Consider the following 17,290-nt stretch of genomic DNA (forward strand, 5'->3'; position numbering starts at 1 on the left):
GATACTAAGTCAATTGCTAAAGCAGAGCTGGTGCAGACTGGGTAAGAAAATTCACAGGAAAAGGTAAACAGGAAGGGGGACGACAACTCTCTTTTCAGGTGAACATCAAAAGTCTGTTTGGGTTCATTCGGGGATGTGAAGAGACACCCTGCCCTGGGGTCTACACTAGGGAGTTATTTTGAAATCACTCCCCTTATTCAGCAATAACAAGGTGACTGTCCACACTACCCAGCCTATTTTGAAATAGCGGGCTTGTCATTTCGAAATAACTCCTGCTTGTTATGAGAAATAAGCTTATTTCACAATCGTTATTTTGGGAGTTTTTATTTTGAAATAACTTATTTCACAATCATTTCCGAGTGTAGACATGCCCCCTGGCATCTTTCAGTCTGTGACGTCCAGCTGTGGGGGAGGGGGGGCTTAATCTGATCGAAAGGGGACCCCCGCCAGCATGGCTGGAAATGCTGAGGGTAAGGCTGGGGCTACGCTATCTTGTCAGAGAGAAGGGACTAGCTTGCGAGTTAAGTTCAGGCTCTCAAAAGTACGTTCTGATTTTGTTTTAGTTGTAATTATTTGTTGCCAATATTCTTACCCGCTGTCACTTGAATCTCTGCTCTTTGAGGAAAAACAGATTCTTGTTTCCATTATATATTATATATTTATATATAATCTCCATATATCCCATTATATAGAGATAGATGAGATATATATCATCTATCCAAACTAATTTATATTACTTAGAGCAGGATCCAGAGTGGATTCTTGTATGCTGAGTAGTACCATTCCTTTGGGAGTAGTCAGTCTCAGAGCTCTGTGAACAAAGTCTGGATGCTCCAGGGAACACACGCCTGTTGCTAAAATGTACAGAGAGATCAAGCCCGGGGAGGCCACAACCCATGGGAAGCACCACAATTCCCTGTTGCTTTCCTACATGACAGATGAAGCTTCTACTGAGCCCAGTCTACATGCATGGTCTACTGGGTGTCTGGCTGGTGAGTCTTGCCCACATGCTCAGGGTTTAGCTGATTGCCATATTTGGGGTCGGGAAGGAATTTTCCTCCAGGGTAGATTGGCAGAGGCCCTGGAGGTTTTTCGCCTTCCTCTGTAGCATGGGGCACAGATCACAGCTGGAGGGTTCTCTGCATCTTGGGGCCTTCAAAGTATTTGAAGGCTTCAATATCTGAGATATAGGTGAGAGGATTATTCTAGGAGGGGTGGGTGAGATTCTGTGGCCTGCACTGTGCAGGGGGTCAGACTAGATGATCATAATGGTCCCTTCTGACCTTAAAGTCTATGAGTCTATGAGTCACTTCGTCCCAAGAGAAGTCTATCAGGGCAATATACCAACTTCAGAGCCAACAAACAGCTTTTAGATGAAAGCTTTCACGGAGTTGCCATGTACCACATTTCTAGACACTCCTGGTCTCCCACATTACTGGAAAGTGGATCATAACTTTGTGTTCTTGAATTCTGTGTCTCATACTACTGCCCTTTGTAAAACACTCTGGCTACGTCTAGACTTCAAGCCTCTTTTGAAAGAGAGCATCTAGACTACAACCACTTCTTTTGAAAAAGCGATCTGCTTTTTCGAAAGAGAGCACTCAGGCAGTCTGGATGTCTCTTTCGAAGAAGCCCTGTTTGCATTCAAGAATGCCTTTTTTTCGAAAGAGCACTTTTGAAAAAAGGCATTCTTCCTCGTAAAACGAGGTTTACCGCGGTTGAAAAAACCGCCACGTTCTTTCAATTTAATTTCAAAAGAACGTGGTGATAGTCTAGACGCAGGGGAAGTTTTTTCAAAAAAAGGCCACTTTTAAAAAAAAAACCTATAGTCTAGACACACCCTCTGAGATCTACCACTGAAAGCACCATATAGGAGCTAGGTATTGTTATTACACCAGCATAAACTGAAAGGAACTCTAGTGAGGCAGAACACAGCAGCAGCATTGTAAAAACAATGTCAATATCCTTTCTCTGAATTCGGAAGATTAAAACTGTGTACAAAGACACATCCAGCCAAACTATCTCCTCAGCATGAATCATAGAATCATAGGACACTAGAACTAGAAGGGACCTCGAGAGGTCATCTGGTCCAGTCCCCTGCTTTCCCAGCAGGATCAAACACCATCTAGATCAGGGCTACTCAACATGTGACCCATTTGTTTGCAGCCTGTTATGTGGTTTGGGTTTACATGGGGTTCAACACGCGGCCCACAGATGGGATCCTTTGAACATGGCCTCCCCTGGGAAGACGCTCCACAACGGTGAGTCAATATAACAGTCTTCTGTTGATATACATTTTAGTAGTTAAATTCCTGGACCGTCATTGCCCATTAAAAGTGCTGTTATATGGGTGGAAATTGGGTAAATGTTGCATTTTATAAATATCAGCAGAACTGACTTACATGGGGCCTGTGTATTGTGTAGTCTTGCCTTAATCTTTGTATTCATGCCCATCAGTGTGAAAGAAGCTATTTGCATATATTTGCATGTATACGCAACCATACTTAAGTTGTGGCCCTTGGCATGTGCTGTGAGTATCATTCTGGCCCCCGGGGCTTCCAAAGTTGAGTAGCCCTGATCTAGATCATCCCTGACAGGTGTCTGTCTAACCTGTTTTAAATATCTCCAGTGATGGAGATTCCACAACCTCCCTAGGCAATTTATACCAGTGCTTAACCATCCTGACAGGTAGGAAGTTTTTCCTAATGTCCAACCAAAGCTGCCTTGCTTTAGTTTTTAAGTCCATTGCTTCTTGTGCCATTATCAGACCTGTATCCTCAAGGCATCTGTTCAGAAGATAAGAACATGGCTTTTGCAAAGACTAGCTCTTAAAAGGGTTGGCTTTTCTTCTTAAAGGAAATTTTGTGGCCTGTTCCTGGTCTGTTTCTGGGAATTCCAACATTCCATGGTGATGACTGGGAACTGTCATTGTGGGCATGTAACAAGCCAGAGAATACCATCAAGCTGAAAACCACAATGCCAAGCCATCACGAGATCTCAAATTAACAACAGTTGTTCAGGAAAGGTGCTGGACTGAATAGTCTTTCAGACAGGGTTCTTCATTTCACCCCAGAGAAGGTCTAGAAATGCCAGCTTCCCACTGTGCTCCTCTCCAGTACTGCTTGTCCTCGCCCAGACAGGATCGTCAGGGGTGGGAAAGTAAGCTGAGCTTTTTACTAGGCTGCCCCTGTGGAGGAGGGGGTTGTTATGATACCTGTTCAGGAGGACTAAAGTTTGGACCCTTGCCAGAGGATGTTGACCAGGACTTGAATAGAGTTCAAGAAAGAACTAGATACACTCATGGAGGTTAGGTCCGTTGTATAAAAAAGCCTCTGCCTGAGCTTACTTGATTTATAAACATGCATTTTCTGAAACTACACTAAACTGTAAGATCTAAGGTTTTAAACTGCAACTCATTGTGATCTTTGTCAAACCTTGTAACTCATTGTGATCTTTGTCAAACTCTAACTCTTAGAAACTTACTGTAAGCTGCAACTTTGTAATCTTTGTAACTCTCAGCCGCCTTGCCTGTAACTTGCTCTAAACTGCATTCTCCCCTGAGTGTGAGAGTGCTTGTGTTTGAAGAAGACTGGGAACAATGGAGCACATGATGATGAGTCATCACAGACTGCTGCTTTTGCTGGATAAAGGGAAGTCTGGGCATGCTCCCTGATGATGAGGTGAATGAGTCACAGGAGCTAATCAGATACTATTTAAGGAGAGGGGGCACATGTGAGACACTCTGTTCCTTCCCCTGCTCCTGAGAAACTCCTCTCCAGTGTCTCGCCTCCTGCCATGATGAGCAGAAAGACCCTCCAGGATCTACATGCCTTGGCTCCTTCTACAACCTATATGCCTGTGTAAGTGTGTGAGTGTCTAAGGGCAGGAATGAATGAGTGTGGAGTGAATGAACGGAGGTGTGCATGTGCGTGTGAGAGAGAGAGAGAGAGAGAGAGAGAGAGAGAGCTCTGTATCTTCTTTAGTTTAAACCTTTAGTGGCTGCTCTCTCCTCTTTAGTATGGAAATAAACCCATACTAGTGTAACCCTGGATGGTCTCCAGTGAGAATTTTTGGGGGGTAACAGGGTCCATCAATGGCTATTAGTCAGGACGGATAGGAATGTTGACCCTAGCCTCTGTTTGTTAAAGGCTGGAAATGGGTGACAGGGGAGGGATCACTTGATGGTTACCCTGTTCTGGTCACTCCCTCTAGGGTACCTGGTATTGGCCACTGTTGTAAGACAGGACACTGGGCTAGATGGACCTTTGACCTGACCAAGTCTTGTGTTCATTCTCCTCCAAGCTCACTTCAAACGGATGGAGATTTACATACCGTCCATGAAAGCTACAGCCATAAATCTCATATTTGTTTGTGTGGCTCTGCACATGGCTAGTGTTACCGAATGTAAACCAAGCCCTAATAATGGGACCCAGATTGAAATGGAAACCAGCACTCCACAATGAGATACAAATCCTCGTGTTTGAAAAGTTTGCAGTCAGCTGCAATAAAAGTCACGAGCAAGAGCCCGGCCAACCCCTGCAGTCTCCATAAATATCAATTTTCCCTTTTCTTATTGTTAGCAGAAGAAGCTTGGCAGCAGCATGCCACCACACTATTAGTAAGCACACGTTATAAACACAGACCAGAGAGCATGGTAATCATCAACAAGGAAAAGGGAGGAAACCTCCACTACCGAGCAACGCACAAGATAATGATCTGAAGTAAACAGGCGAATTAGATCTAGAGATAGCAAATATTGAGTGTCATGACCTAGAACCTCGCAGCAGGACTAGGATCCCGTGGACCCCGAGGACCCATTGCGATAACAGCGGGAGTGGGTAAAATGTACTTTGTTTCAGAAGGGTATTAGATGGGCAAAACCCCCGGGGTGTGTCTAGACTACATGTCTCCGTCGACGGAGGCATGTAGATTAGCCAGATCGGCAGAGGGAAATGAAGCCGCGATTAAAATAATCGCGGCTTCATTTAAATTTAAATGGCTGCCCCGATCTGCCGATCAGCTGTTTGTCGGCAGATCGGGGCAGTCTGGACGCGACGCGCCGACAAAGAAGCCTTTCTTGATCGGCACAGGTAAACCTGGTTTCACGAGGCATACCTGTGCCGATCAAGAAAGGCTTCTTTGTCGGCGCGGCGTGTCCAGACTGCCCCGATCTGCCGACAAACAGCTGATCGGCAGAGCGGGGCAGCCATTTAAATTTAAATGAAGCCGCGATTATTTTAATCGCGGCTTCATTTCCCTCTGCCGATCTGGCTAATCTACATGCCTCCGTCGATGGAGGCATGTAGTCTAGACGTACCCCCAGAGTGCAGTGCAGCAGAACCTCAGAGTTACGAACGCCTCAGGAAAGGAGGTTGTTCATAACTCTGAAATGGTCATAATGCTGAACAGAACATTATGGTTGTTCTTTCAAAAGCTCACAGCTGAACATTGGCTTGGTACATCTTTGAAACTTTACTAGGCTGAGAAAAATGCTGCTTTTAACCAACTTAATTTAAATGAAACAAGCAGAGGGAAACAGTTTCCTTACCTTGTCAAATCTCCCCCCTCCCCCCTAAAATTTCTGTTTTGTTAGTAAGACTCAGAGGGATAGCCATGTTAGTGTTTAAGGTGCCACAAGACTGCTCATTGTTTTTAAAGTTACAGACCAACAAATATATCTATATATCTCTATATATAGTATCATGAGCTTTGGCAGGGAAAACCCACTTTCTCAGATGAGCAGAGCTCTGCTCTCCTTAAGCTCTGCTCTGAAGTGACTGCTGCTCTGTTTTGTAGCTCCCTTTGTAGACCTACCTGGCCCCTGACTAACTGGTTTAGCTGCTGCCATGCTTGCCTACTTGGAGGACCTCTCTATGGTTTCTCTGGGGAGTGGTGTGACCAGACCAGCTTGTCACAGTGGGATTCAAAGATATTGCAGGTGGAAGTGGGATAAAAATGCAGAAAACAATACAGAAGGAGCGGGATTAAAATATAGACCCACTCATCAATCTACCACCTCCTTAGGCCATTTATTCCTACGTTTAACTACTCTTGCAATTGAGAAAATTGTACTAAAGTCTAACCTGTATCTCCATGGCTATAATCCATTTCTTCTTGACCCGTCCTTCGTTGTCAAGGAGATCAATATCTTCAACAACCATATCACCATATCTTCAACAACCTTTGACGTACTTGAACTCTGTTTTTATGTCCCTCCCCTCAGCCGTCTCTTTTCTTGACTAGACAAACACACTTTATCCAGTCTTGCGCATAGATGATGGTTTGTAGACCATTAATCATCTTTGGTGCTCTCCTCAGGACTTTCTCCAATTTGTCCACATCTTTCCTAAAATATGGTGCCCAGAACTAGATATAGTCCATCTGAGGCCTAACTTGTGCAGAGTAGAGTGCAAAAGTGACATCTCCTGTCCTATGTACAACACTCTTGCTGATACAACCCAGAGTTCGCTTTCTTTGCAACACTGCTAGGCTACATCTAGACTGTAGGCTTCTTGTGCAAGAAGCTTTTACCGGAAGAGAACTTTTGCAAAAAATTCTTCCACAAGAGCGCGTCCACACTGCAAAAGCGCATTGAAAAAGCAATGCGCTTTTGCAAAAGAGAGCCTCCAGACTGCATGGATGCTTTCTCGGAAGTAAGCTCCGATTGCTATGCACAGAATGGCCACCAGGGCACCTATGCTTTTTCCTCTTTCTGCACAAAAAGACCCTCTTCCACATGCCCACACACATTTTTGCAAACGAGCTCTTTTGCAAAAAAGGTGTTCTTCCTCGTAGAATGAGGAATACCTATGCAGAAAAACCCCTCTGTTCTTTTGATTTTTTGGTGCAAAAACGTGCTTGAGGTGTGGCTGCTCCATGAGTTTTTTCAGAAAAATGGCTGTTTTTCAAAAAAAAAAACACTCTGTAGTGTAGGCATAGCCTTATATTGCTGACTCGTATTGAGTTTGTGATCCACTAGAATCTCCAGATCTTTTTCTGCTCGACTTTTTCCTAGGGAGCCGTTCCCCATTTTGTATTGGTGTTTACTCCTTCCTTAGTGGAGTACTTTGCATTTTCCCTTATTGCATTTCATCCTTTTTATTTCAGATCATTTTATGGAGATATACTTACCTCATAGAACTGGAAGGGACCTTGAAAGGTCATTGAGTTCAGTCCCCTGCCCTCACGGCAGGATCAAGTACCATCCCTAAATGGCCCTTCAAAGGCTGAATTCACAGCCCTGGGTTTAGCAGGCCAATGCCAAACCACTGAGCTATCCCTACAGCTTGTCAGGATGATTTTGCATTCTACTCCTATCCTCCAAAGTCCTTGCAAACTGTCCTTGCTTGAGTTCATCCACAGTCTAAGTGCACTCTCCATGCCATTATCCAACTCGTCTATGAAGATATGGAACAGAATTCAATATGCCCTTCCAGCTTAACTGTGGACCTTTGATGTCCTCCAACCATTTGTGTACCCACACTACAATACGTCCATGTAGGCTATATTTCCATAGCTTCCTTATGAGGTCATGTGAGACAGTATCAAAAACGTTACTAAAAAATCAAACTACAGCACATCTACTGTTTCCCCTGTCCATAAGGCTTGTTACCCTACCAGAGGATATTAAGTTAGTTTGATGTGATTTGTTCTTGACAAATCCATGTTGACTTTTACTAACCACCTTCTAGGGGCTTACAAAGTGCTTCATTGGTTATTTGCTCCATTACCTTTCCCGATACCAAACTTCAGCCAACTAGTCTGCACTTCCCCCCTCTTAGTAGTTGCCTGCTGTATTTCCTCTTTTCCAGTCCCCAGGGTCTCTCCAATCTGCCAGACTTAGCCTGGCTAAGACGACAGTATGAGACGCATATGAGACAAAGATAATACCCAGCCTATGAAGGCAACTGGTGAAGATGGACAGTGGGGGCCACATGACCCCCAGACAGGAGAAGTGCTGGGACAACCCCCTCCAACTGATGCCCCACCCAGCTCAGCCCCTCCCTGCCCTTGCTCTGCCCCCTCCCCCTCCCAAGCAATGTAGCTCAGGGTGCAAGAGGGGCTGAGGGGCTTCCCACCCCCACACTCTTCAGCAGTAGCGGGGCAAGTGACACAGTGCTGCCCCAGCTTCCTTTGTTCCTCTGGTCCTGTCACTCCACTTCCTGTGAGCGAGCGCAGGGTGGTCCCGTCCCTTCCCCTGAGCAACACAGACGGAGGAGCACAGCGAGCTGGGGCCATTGTTCCATTTGCCCCACTGCTGCCAGTGAGTGTGTGTGGGGGTACGGACTCCCTATTAGTCTCCCCCATCAGCTGCTGGCTGGCCTCTTCCCCCCCCCCCCCCCCGCCATGCTATTTGGGGGCATGTGCTCCTCCCCATATCCTCACGCATCGGTAGGATGCTTTTAAGACTGGAGAAACCAAAGCTTGCTTGGGATGTGAGGGGAAGAGCAGCGAGGAGTGAAAGGCTAAGGGGAAGAATAAGGGAAGGCATGAGAATGGGTGTGAGGGAGACCAGGAGCTAGAATGGAGGTGCTCGAGCAAGCGGAAGGGACAGAGGAAGAGAACAGACCAGAGACTTCGGCCTCTGACAAGGACAAAGGAGAAGAAAGGGATGGGAGGGGAAGAGCTGTCAGAAGTGGGAAAGTCCATGCGTTTTGTCATGTTTCCTTCGGTAGAAATCAGCACGAGCCCATGTAGAGAGCAGGGCCGGACTGAGGCATGGACGAGCCGGGCAGCTGCCCAGGTCGCCAACCGATGGGGGGCACCTGATGGCAGCTGTAAGGGGCCCACGGCATCCCTTACAGCTGCCATCAGGTGCCGCACGCCCGGCTCCCACAGCGCCAGCCCCGCGGCACCGGCCAGCAGCGCCCTTCCCCCCATGTGCGGGGCCCTGCATGGCCTGACGTTCGCGCCAGCAGCACTGGCTGGGCCAGACTGGGCAACACATGTGCCGTGCGCCCCGGAGGTGGGCCCCGGGCTGCACGCCAGTGACCATAGCCGGCCCGCACATGCACCGTGCGCCCTGAGGGCATATCCATGCACCCTGGGGGAGGGGAGGGGGCCACGCATGCGCCATGCGCCCAGGGCGCCAAAAGGGTTCGGACCAGCCCTGGTAGAGAGAAGTGGGCTGTGCCCACGAAAGCTCATGATACCAGCTACATGTTTTGTTAGTCTTTAAAGTGCTGCAAAACTGTTAGTTGTTTTTTAAGTTTAGCCAGGAGAAGGGAAGGTCTTCATGAGTACAAAACATGGTGAAAAGGTGGCCTGGATTATGGGCAGGCGATTCAATTAAGGTGTAAAAAAAAACCCCACAGCTCCACTGGAACACTTTGGGCTGAATTCTATAATGATGCAAACGTTAATGGGGGTGAGTTAATGGGTATTCTGGAATCACACCACCACTGAGATCAAAATGTAATTGATGAACCAATGAATCATAAACCAGGTGTACGTAGCAACGTAGCTTGCCCTGATTTGGCACATGCAAAACAAGTGTAACTTACATGCCAAGATGTTTGGAAGTAGAGGATAGCAGGAAAAGAGGCATGTAAGGCAGATTATAAATCACACCTTCCACACCGGAGGCAGCTGTATTGTATTGATGGGTAAAGTCAATTCCTGCACAACACTTCGAAAGGCGCTTTTGGGATCTCTTTTGAAAGGATGTCCTTTTCTTTTCTTTTCTTTTCTTTTCTTTTCTTTTCTTTTCTTTTCTTTTCTTTTCTTTTCTCAGAAAAAAAAAACTCCAGTTGTGGCTGCAGGGCACAGAAAAATTCTACCACTTGTAGAAGTTCTGAATATTGGAGGCAGATGAACAAAACTGTTCAGCAATTTTAGCAATGTTCCTACGGGAGTTAGGAAAATGATAAATAGTGGCAGTCCAGAAAATGAATTGCTTGAGACAATCTATGGAGCAGGCATCCGTGGCCACTTGGACAGTATGTCTATTTTGTTTGAGAATTTGTGGCATAGGCATTAAGAATTAACATCTTTATCTCTATAAAACTTTAAATAAAACCACATTGCACCACATAAAGGTCATTAACACGGTCAAAACGGCCGTTAGCCCACTATGCATGACGCATGAGCATATCTCTATATTTTACACTGCAGTGCATGCAATTATGGACTTCATTATGGTGCTTGGTTTTAAATGGACGGGCATATTTCAACCTTATTTGTATATGTTGTAAGGAACATTACACTTCTACAAAATAAATGGAAGTACATAGGTATTTTCATATTATTTGAACTTTTAATCATTATTGTATTAATATGCAATGACATAAATTGTCTAAATCTCTAGTACCTGAGAATAGACCCTGGAGCGGGGCCCTAACCTGGTGTTTTCTGTGTGTGTTTAATTTAGCCAGCACCAGGTGGATCATGCTATGTCTCGGAAACTCTTACCTTCTCCTCAGGGTCATCTTTCATCCAGCTCAGTTAGTCATGGAAAAGGAGAAAACTCCCAACAGGCTTGTGCTCATGTATGGGACCCTGAATTCTCTCAGTCCTCAAGGGCAGACCTCCAGGAGACCCCCTGAGGAAAAGTCTTGGGGGTCTCTAAGATCATCCCTGCCCTGCAGCCTGTCCCACCTGCCCGTTGTCATGGACTCTCTGTGAGGTCACCGCCTCCCAACCTCCTTTAACCAATAAACTGAGGTGCTGCAAAAGGCCTTTGTGATGTCACTGCCACACCCACTCCTGCCTTGTAAGGCTAATGTCTTGTCCCTGGCCAGCCTCTTTGCATGTTTGAGCTGCTCCCCTGGGTCCCCCCCCACTCACCCATGTTTAGTTTTGAGATCAAGCAGGCTACACATGGGAACATCAGAGGCTGCTCAGTGCCACACTCAGTTCTGCACAGCTTTGCAGACTTTAAGGCCATAGGAGTTGATTAGATCATCTAATATGACCCCCTGCATATCACAGGCCTCCTATCTGGGGCAGCAGCGAGTTGTGAGCCAAAGCACACTCCAGCAAGGCATCTGGTCTTCATTGACATCAGAAGCCACCACTTTCCTTGGTAATTTGGAGAGAATTGATGCAGTGGGGGGAAGGGAATGGACCCCAAAGCCACACTCATGAGTCTGTAGCATAACACACATGAAGAGCAGCACTGAACTAAGGGTGTGCACCAGTGGTCCTCCACATTTTTCTGTCCAAAATCATTGTCAGAAGTTAAGTGGAGCCTAAGACCTATCCTGCCCCTTCCCCAACGCCTTGCCTGCTCACTCCACTTCTACTTTCATTTCATCTTGATCTGCAGTTTTTTCTCTGATCTTCTGCCTACCTCTATTCCAGGAAAGAGGACATTTTCCCAGAAGCCTTTTGGGAAGATGAAAGACATTTTGATCAGGTATCAGGAGTGGACTGAAGCTGCAGGTATCAGAGGGGTAGCCGTGTTAGTCTGAATCTGCAAAAGCGACAAGGAGTCCTGTGGCACCTTCGGGTATGTCTAAACTAGCTCGTTAGTTCGAGCTAGGTAGGCAAATGAGGGCAATCGGAGTTGCAAATGAAGCCTGGGATTTAAATATCCTGGGCTTCATTTGCATCTTCCTGGGCGCCGCCATTTTTAAATCCCCCTTAGTCCAAACTCCGTGCCTGCGGCTACATGTGGCACGGAGTAGGTAGTTCGAATTAGGATCTCTAATTCGAACTACCGGTACACCTAATTTGAACTACCAGTACACCTCGTTCCACCTCGAGGTGGAACAAGGTGTACCGGTAGCTCAAATTAGATCCTAATTCGAACTACCTACTCCGTGCCACATGTAGCCGCGGGCACAGAGTTCGGACTAAGGGGGATTTAAAAATGGCGGTGCCCGGGAAGATGCAAATGAAGCCCGGGATATTTAAATCCCGGGCTTCATTTGCAACTCCAATTGCCCTCATTTGCCTACCTAGCTTGAACTAATGAGCTAGTGTAGACATACCCTTACAGACTAATGTGGAAGCTGCAGGTGAGCTCAGGAAAGCTGCTGACCAAGTAAATAAAAAGGACGCTGCCTGACATGAAGCAATTTGTAAAACTGGGTCAAATCTCTTCCCTGCGGTACATGGCATGGTCTTTTACAGAATGTTCACAGTGTTCTCAGGGAGAGAGAGACAGATCCAGCTTAACAGGAGAACACTTGGATTTTTACCCGGCAATTTGACAACATTGTTATATCCTGCATCTCAACTTTTAAGTCTTTTTAGATGTGCCAAAGTGTTGAAATATCCGGCTTATCCACAAGACAAACAGCGACTCCACTTCTGACTTGCATACAAATTCATGGCTTTATTTTAGATATTCGGTGAATTAACCAAGCTCATGCCAAATCCTCAAAATTTTAGAGCCTCTCCCAATTTTTTTTTTTTTTTATGTATGGCCAAACCTTCCAACTCTTCCATCCCAGAAGGTCTGGGTTAGCTTTCCCCTTCATTTCATAGGCTTAATTTATTATACCTTGTCATAAAAAGAAATTATGCAGAGTTGCTAGTGGGTAAAAAAGGTCAAAGAAGGATTTTCACCCCTTTCTGTGCCAGTTTCATAGGACTGTATATAGGTTGCCATTAAAAAGTCTTTAACTACAGCACATAGTAGTAGTAGATTCTGCAAATGTATGCCCAAATGAGTAGTCCCATTGAAATCTGGCTAATCCTGCTTCCATTGAAATCCTTGGTAAAAGCTGCATTTGCTTTAAAGGGATTATTATTTAAATCTATGTGCCAGTCCCTAAACTAATGTAAACTGGCATAGCTCCATTAAAATCAACAGGGCTAGGTTGATTACATCAGCTGGGTGTCTAATACAAAAGCAACACTTGGTGACCAGATTCTGAACATGTGCAAATGGATTTTTGTTTTTGAGGCACTTACACTGGACACATTTGGGGAAATTTTCACACGGATGGTGAAAAAGCACAACACCCTCCCCACCCCCACCAGATTTCCTGCTCCAAAACATAGGGGAAGGAGCTTTTTTAAAGATTTGTTTGTTTGAACATGGGCAAAACATAGTTTCCCTTCTCTTGTTCTTGGAAGGGAATGAAACATTTTAGCTGAAACATCAAATAATAATAATACTAATAAGCCTGAGCCAGGCATCCAGAATGGGAAATTTCAGCCAAAATGGTTAAAGTTTGGCAAAGGGATCATGTGGAACAACCTTAACAAGTGAACTGCAGTAACAACCCAGCTTATCATGTGAATTACTCAGGGAAATCAGAACAGCTGTAAATACAAAGAGGAAATACACACGCCCAGTTACCACGCGGCTCTCTTGGCGGAGCTGCTGAAAAAGACCGAGGAGGGCAGCTCTCCATGTCCTACAGTCCCTGTATGTTGATGGAATTGGCATTCGGGGGGTGTCAGGAAGAGGAGTTTACCTCCCTCGGCTAGGAGCTTCTCTCTCAGCTGCTGGCTGTCCCTGAGCTAGACTGCTGGAGTACGGTTAGTATAGACAAGGCCTTACAGCTAGTATGTGGACCCGTAGTGATCTGGACATTACCTGGCTAGGTCATAAGAACATAAGAACGGCCAAACTGGGTCAGCACAAAGGTGCCTATTCAGCACAGCACACAAACTTGTGTTTATACACCGAATTCAGTAGAATTTAAGTATAAGCCATTTTATGCACATGCTTAAATCCACCCTATTCAACAATGTACTTAAGCACTTGCTAAAATTCTCTGCTAAACTTTGACCAAGTTCTTGTGAACTGAGTGGGCTGATTTTCCCTTGCAGGCCTAATCAACTTCCCTGATTTAGGAAGAACAACCACCCCCCAAGGATTTATTGATCAATGGCTGGCCTAGACAACTGGCCAATTTGAACAGAAAAAAAATCTCTAAATCAGGATGAAATTAGTGTTTTCAAAATATACGATAAGAGTAAAATTCACAGCAAAGGATTTTTGTTTGGAAAGTGTCAAAAAAGGGAGGTTTCAACATTTTCATGTTTTTCCCCACTGTTGTTTTTCTCATCAAAAATTGATTTTTTTTGGTTGTTTGTTTTAAATCCTGGGTGTTTTCCAGAAGAAAACTGCTTTGAGGAAAATTTGGCCAGCTCTACTCCAATCATTGATTTGCTCTTTCATTTTTCTACTGAAAGGATCGAGAGAGCTAGGGAAAAGCCTCACAATTTCTCCTAAGCAACCAGGAAAATAATATTTATTTTATTTTAACATTTTTTAAAGAAAGAGAATATGGCTGTGGATTTGGGATTCGTAAAGGCCTGGCAGAAGCAGATAGCACCGCTAATGTCATAATGAAGATAAGCAGAGGGAAAGTGCTACTGTGGATTGCCACTGGCTCCTGCTTAAAAGTGGTGGGTTTGTAAAGGAATTCCTTTCAGTTCATTTTCTGGTTACATTATGGTTCTTCAGTCAATTATATTACCACATGGAGCTTTAAACAAGTTTCTAGAGTAAACAGCGAACAGAAGGCCGCTTACTTGTAAAAACCAAACCCAGTTCTTTATCAGACAAGTTTGATGTGTATCAGGATTTTCATGTCCGTCCCCTCTCCCAATTAAATAACTGGTCTTAAGCTCTTTACTACTCTACCCAGACATTCATAGCTGCGAATGCTTTGCAGGTTCCAAATTCAGTTAGTATGATTTGCAAGTATTCCCAGGCTGCTTATGAATTCACAGCTGTACGAGCAAAAAAAATAAAAAAGTCGTAAGATTTTAGTACTTATGAAACTTGGGAGAAAAAACAAGACAGACATTAGAATCAGAAAAATCTGCTTTGGCGTCGGAAGATTCAGGCACCAGGATCTGCACTTTCCCTTTTCCAGGTACTTTGTCAAAGAGCTTTTTCCAAATGAGCTTTTCCAAGTTAGTGAGTCAGAATATTAACCTGCCTGGGGCAGGCGAGGGGTCTCAGTGTCCTTTCCTCACTCTTTTCAAATGGCACGTCATAAGAACGGCCAGGCTGGGTCAGACCAAAGGTTCATTGAGCCCAATGTCTTGTCTGCCGACAGTGGCCAATGCCAGGTGCCCCAGAGGGAGTGGCCAGCAGGGCAAACCTCTGGCATGCTGGGAAATTTTATGCACCCCGAGTGTCTGCAAGCATGTAGCCCCTTAGCTCCCAGTGGCTGCTGTTCACCGTTCTGGGTCAACAGGTATGGTGGGAAGTGGCAGCCAGCACATAGATTCATAGATTCATAGACTTTAAGGTCAGAAGGGACCATTATGATCATCTAGTCTGATCCCCTGCACAGTGCAGGCCACAGAATCTCAACCCCCCCTCTTAGAATAATCCTCTCACCTATATCAAAGATATTGAAGCATTCAAATACTTTGAAGGACCCAACATGCAGAGAGTCCTTCAGCTGTGATCTGTGCCCAATGCTACAGAGGAAGGCGAAAAACCTCCAGGACCTCTGCCAATCTACCCTGGAGGAAAATTCCTTCCCGACCCCAAATATGGCGATCAGCTAAACCCTGAGCATGTGGGCAAGACTCACCAGCCAGACACCCAGAAAGTTCCCTATAGCAACTCCTATCATCCCTCCATTGACCTATTTCCAACTGATAATGAATGGTCAATTAGTTACCAAGATCATGTTATTTCATCCAACCATCCCCTTATCATAGAATCATAGAACTGGAAGAGACCCCAGAAGGTCGTCAAGTCCAGCCCCCCGCTCTAGGCAGGACCAATCCCATCTAAATCAACCCGGCCAGGGCTTTGTCAAGCCGAGACTTAAATACCTCTAGGGATGGAGACTCCACTACTTCCCTAGGTAACCCATTCCAATGCTTCACTACCCTTCTAGTAAAATAGTTTTTCCTAATATCCAATCTGGACCTCTCCCACCACAACTTGAGACCATTGCTCCTTGTTCTGCCATCTGTCATTACTGAGAACAGCCTCTCTCCATCCTCTTTGTAACCTCCCTTCAGGAAGTTGAAGGCTGCTATCAAATCCCCCCTCACTCTTCGCTTCTGCAGACTAAACAGACCCAAGTCCCTCAGCCTCTCCTCGTAGGTCATAAGCTCCAGCCCCCTAATCATTTTGGTTGCCCTCCGCTGGACCCTCTCCAATGCTTCCGCATCCTTTTTGTAGTGGGGGGCCCAGAACTGGACACAATACTCCAGATGTGGCCTCACCAAAGCCAAATAAAGGGGAATGATGACATCTCTGGATCTGCTGGCAATGCTCCTCTTAATGCATCCTAATATGCCATTAGCCTTCTTGGCTACAAGGGCCCACTGTTGACTCATATCTAGCTTCTCATCCACTGTAAGCCCCAGGTCCTTTTCTGCAGAACTACAACATCCTTTGGCCTCGCTGCTTCCTGCAGTTGTCATTGGCTGCTGCTCACCGTTCCCAGCCAATAGGAGATGAGAGACTCTGTGCCTGCAGACGCTCCAGGTAAAGAAACCATTCTGACGTGCCAGCAGATTTCGCTGACGAACTGGGACCGGAAGTTTGCAAATCGCTGATATAGAGTTGGTTTTCGAATGAGTCATTGAGATTTTTATAGTTTTTTTTTAACTTGGGGGGGGGATCAAGCTTATGAATGAACAGGCTGATGCTCGAGTTCATATGAATTAGGGCTACATGTTTGATCTTGCCCAGGGATGGTGTCGTGTTGTCAGGGCAACACGAGATCAGCACGGCAAGGAATTCAGAGTAATGTAAGTGAGGCTGAAGGGCCACCATGTTATACCGGCTTCACAGCGGGAGAGAGGCCAAAGATGGTTGTTTATAACTGAGCTCCTCCACCCAATCCCATCTCCCCACCTCTCCTCCCTGGTCAGACTGCCACACCCTGATCGCACACTCCCTTGACACATCCTGATCTCCCCTGTCGTTTAGGGCAGGCGGTTGTTGGCAGGAGATGAAGTCTGGCTGAGAAGTGCAGCACATAGAAGAGAACGAGAACACGAGGCTACCAAGCTATTATTCCCCTTGTGGCACAGCAGTGTCATTTCGGAATCCAAATGTTTCTGGTTTCAGATGAGGTAGTTTGGATTTCAGCAAAATGCTGACATATTTTAGGTCTTCAGGAATTTGGGGCTTTTTTTTCCCCCAAAAAAACCTGATCTACAGAAAGTAGACACTTCCTGTGAAAACATGTGAGTTATCAAAAACCCAATTCTCCGTCTAAAAGCAGATGGGATGGAAAATTTTCGATCAGCCTTACTACTAACAATCCAGTTGGAGCTGTGGAGGCGAGCTGTTGCAATGAATTCAGTGGAAATAGAATTCCCACGGTTTACACTCAGCGTCTATTGCCCCTTGGTGGGGCTCTATGTTAGATCCAGGCAACCTACAAGGACTTACGCTCTTTGG

At 45.6% G+C, this 17,290-nt stretch overlaps 1 long non-coding RNA gene across 1 annotated transcript in view; it reads right to left on the minus strand.

Annotated features, from left to right (window-relative positions):
- The window catches only part of LOC142818700 (uncharacterized), a 28,448-nt gene extending 17,838 nt beyond the window's left edge, over positions 1-10,610 (minus strand). The window contains exons 1-2 of the long non-coding RNA XR_012896296.2: positions 10,411-10,610; positions 9,504-9,845 (exon numbers count right to left, since the gene is read on the minus strand). This is a non-coding gene — a long non-coding RNA (uncharacterized LOC142818700). The remainder of the gene's footprint in view (positions 1-9,503; positions 9,846-10,410) is intronic.
- Between the last annotated feature and the right edge of the window lie 6,680 nt (positions 10,611-17,290).

This window comes from Pelodiscus sinensis, chromosome 16 (assembly GCF_052426305.1).
Source record: "Pelodiscus sinensis isolate ZL-2025 chromosome 16, ASM5242630v1, whole genome shotgun sequence".
NCBI classification, from domain to species: Eukaryota; Metazoa; Chordata; order Testudines; family Trionychidae; genus Pelodiscus; species Pelodiscus sinensis.